The sequence below is a fragment of the Sapajus apella genome, unplaced genomic scaffold (assembly GCF_009761245.1).
Source record: "Sapajus apella isolate SASKATOON/1434 unplaced genomic scaffold, GSC_monkey_1.0 scaffold86, whole genome shotgun sequence".
NCBI lineage: Eukaryota > Metazoa > Chordata > Mammalia > Primates > Cebidae > Sapajus > Sapajus apella.
Window position 1 is genome coordinate 5,711,651 of NW_022437026.1, and position 3,209 is coordinate 5,714,859.

Below are 3,209 nucleotides of genomic sequence, written 5' to 3' on the forward strand. Positions count from 1 at the left end.
GTAGAGATGGGGTTTTACCATGCTGACCTTGAACTCCTGACTTGAACTCCTCAAGTGAACCACCACCTCGGCCTCCAAAGTGCTGGGGTTGCAGGTGCATGCCACCATGCCTGGCTAATTTTTGTCTTTTTAGTAGAGATGGAGTTTTGCCATGTGGCCCAGGCTGGTCTTGAACTCCTGACTTCAAGTGATCTGCCCAATTCGGCCTCCCAAAGTGCTGGGACTACAGGCATGAGCCACCACACCTGGCCTATTTTGCTGTAATTATTTATTTAATGTTTGTCTTCCTTGCCAGTCTATAAGCCCATATATAATTTTCACAGTGATATTCTGAGGGTGCCCAGTGGTTTCTGTCACATAGTAGGATGTTAGAAATATTAACTGCATACATAATACAGGAATGAAGTGCAGAGGCCGAAGGACCAGGCAGCTCTTCCAAGAGAACATAGATTTATTTGGGACCCAGCATTGCTCGACTGAGGGCACATTGGGATCACCCCCAGAGATGGCATGAGGGGGGTGTGAGAGTGGGGGTGGTCATGGGAGGAACATGGCAGGGAGAGGACAGGGCCGATGACGAGAAGCTCAGGAAAGGGGCAGTGTGAAGGGAGGGAGGAAACTCAGTAGGATGTGGGATCCTCGTGACTTAAACTCTCCACTTGTCTTCTTTCTTTTTATTTGACCTATAAAAAGCTGGCCTAATTGATAGTCTCCCCCAGCCCAAATGTCCTGCCACCCCAGTCATCCTACTAGCTGGTGCTTCACCGTCAGACCCACCTGGGGTGTGTGTTAAGCATGTAGACTCCTGGGCCCCACCTGGCATCATCAGAATATCTGGGAGTGGGACTTGGAGATCTACATCTTGACATGCTCGTGGGTGTTTTTTTTCTGTAATGCAAATTGATGAGAGCATGGGGACTGCGTCTGTCTTGTTCATATGCGTATCCCAAAAACCTAGCCCAGTGCAGGGCAGGAATGAGGAACTCGGTATTTCTTGATGGGTGAATAAATGAATGAATGAATTTCATAGTCACGGAAATGTGTATATTTGGTTTTTCCCAAGGCTAAAAGGAAGAGGGATGCTGCCTCCCTATGGTCTTCCATTGCTTTCTTCACCCTCTGGGGCCAATTTCCCCATTGGCAAGCAAGGGCATTTGGACTGAGTAAGCCACAGGGCTTCTTCCTGCCTTAATAATCATCAGCAGCACGACTCTGCGCTTTCCGTTTCTTTTTGCCTGCCTTCCTGCAAGGGGAGAAAGAATCAAGATGAAAATCAACCACAACCCGGAGATTTGTTGTCAGTTTTAATAGGAGGAGTGGAGTCAAAGAGTTTAGGGAAATGTAGAAAAAGACCTTTTACTTTTTGCTGGAACATGATATGGTTTGTGCATGGCACATACATGTTAAAAAAAGAGAAGTTTCACATTTCACAAGCACATGACTGAACAGCATCTGGGCTGCATTACCCACTGTGCCTCAGCTGGAGGGCAGCTCTATCCTGGGACCAGCCTGAGGCACTTAGTGATCTACACAAAGAGGAAACCATGCAGATCACGGCTCTCTGATGCTGAAATTTCAGTTCAATGAGGTACACAAATGTGGTTCTGCGTTGGTTATCTGCATGACGGGCTAGGTTCAGGACCTGTTTGGGGCTTAATCACATCTTCCTCCTGTTCTGGGAAGAGGAAGCATCAGTCAGATGTAAGCAGAGCCTGGAGTATCTCTCTCTATTCTTCTGGACTTGTCCCAAACTCCTCTCTTTGGTGTTTTTCTGGGAGGTAACAGAATGAGTGGCTGGTTCCTTCAGGGGAGGAGCAAGTATTAGAGACCCACTTTATAGACACAGGTGTGGAAAGTGGCAGAGAATACTTCCTCAGGGACAGCTGACCCAGAGTCTTTGAGAAAAGCATTGGGATAGCAGGACGAAGGAGTTTTCTAGCTTGTGTCCCCTTGAAAGTGGGCAGAAGGAGGTAGAGGGCAGAGAGGAAATCCTGTAGGACATTTGTAGATGTGCATTTGGTAGATATGTTTATATCAGTGACTGTGGCACACAGCGGGCAAAGGCTATGGGCGTCAACACAGGGAGGAAGAACTACAGCTCACGGACTCTCCTGTTTCTTTCTTCTCTCAGGACCTGCATAGAACAAGAACTTGAAGGGTCTGAGGTCCAGGATAAGAAAGTGGCCCAGAACCAGCGTCGAAGGAGAACTGCAAACTGCGCAGGACAGGACAAGGGTCAGGAGAGAATTTCAGGCCTGGGTTTCTGGGCAGGAGAGATACCTATATGTCTAAAGAGAAGAGAGGTTTGTACCCTGAGTCAGACGGCAGAAGAAAATGTTGTCTTTGTTAGGCCACAGACTGGCCCTGACCAAGGGCTTGGCATGTGTGTTAGGGCACTGTGGGATGTGGCCGCGGAGGGGAAGGCTGCGGAGGATGATGGCAGGGTATTAATTACAAAATTACATGCTGCTTTCCAGAGAGGTTCAAATATGTATGGGAAGTGGAAAGGGAAGGGGTGTTAGAAGGCAGTGCATGATGAAACAAACATAATCAACAGCTTGAACAAGGCATTTGGAGTTTCCTGGTTTCCTATGAGGTCCATCCACTGCCCTGAAAAGGGTGGACGTTTTACAAGGAGCCTGGGGCTCCCCCATTGCTTCTAAGCTAACCTCTTCAGCTGAAGCTGAGAGGTACATCTTGAAGTGTGTGCAGGTATGCTGCTCTCCTCTTTATCATTTGCTCTTGAAGAGAGAATAAACAGCCTCTTGGCCCTCGGAACTCCAAGTTTGCATGGGGTTGCCAAAGAAGATTCAGGATGAAAGAGAGGTGAATTGGCTACAAAGCTCTGTAAACCAGGCTCCTTGCTCAGCACTTGGGGAATGGAGGAGCCAAGTCTTAGTACATCCTCAGTGGGAAAGTGGGGGTCTCTGGTTCCCCTGCATATAGCAATGTCTTCTGCAGCCTTTGGGATCCAATGGGCTTGACAACCAAGTTCAGCACTCAGTGGACATGTGACCAGATAGGAAACAACTCTTCACGCCCGGGCACAGATACAGAAGCCAGAGAGAAGGGACTGAAATGCGTCCTGCTGATCTTACTCTGGTCCTATCTCTTAACCCACTTCTGTGGATGGCGATTGGCATTTCCTTCCTTCCTTCCTTCCTTCCTTCCTTCCTTCCTTCCTTCCTTCCTTCCTTCCTTCCTTCCTT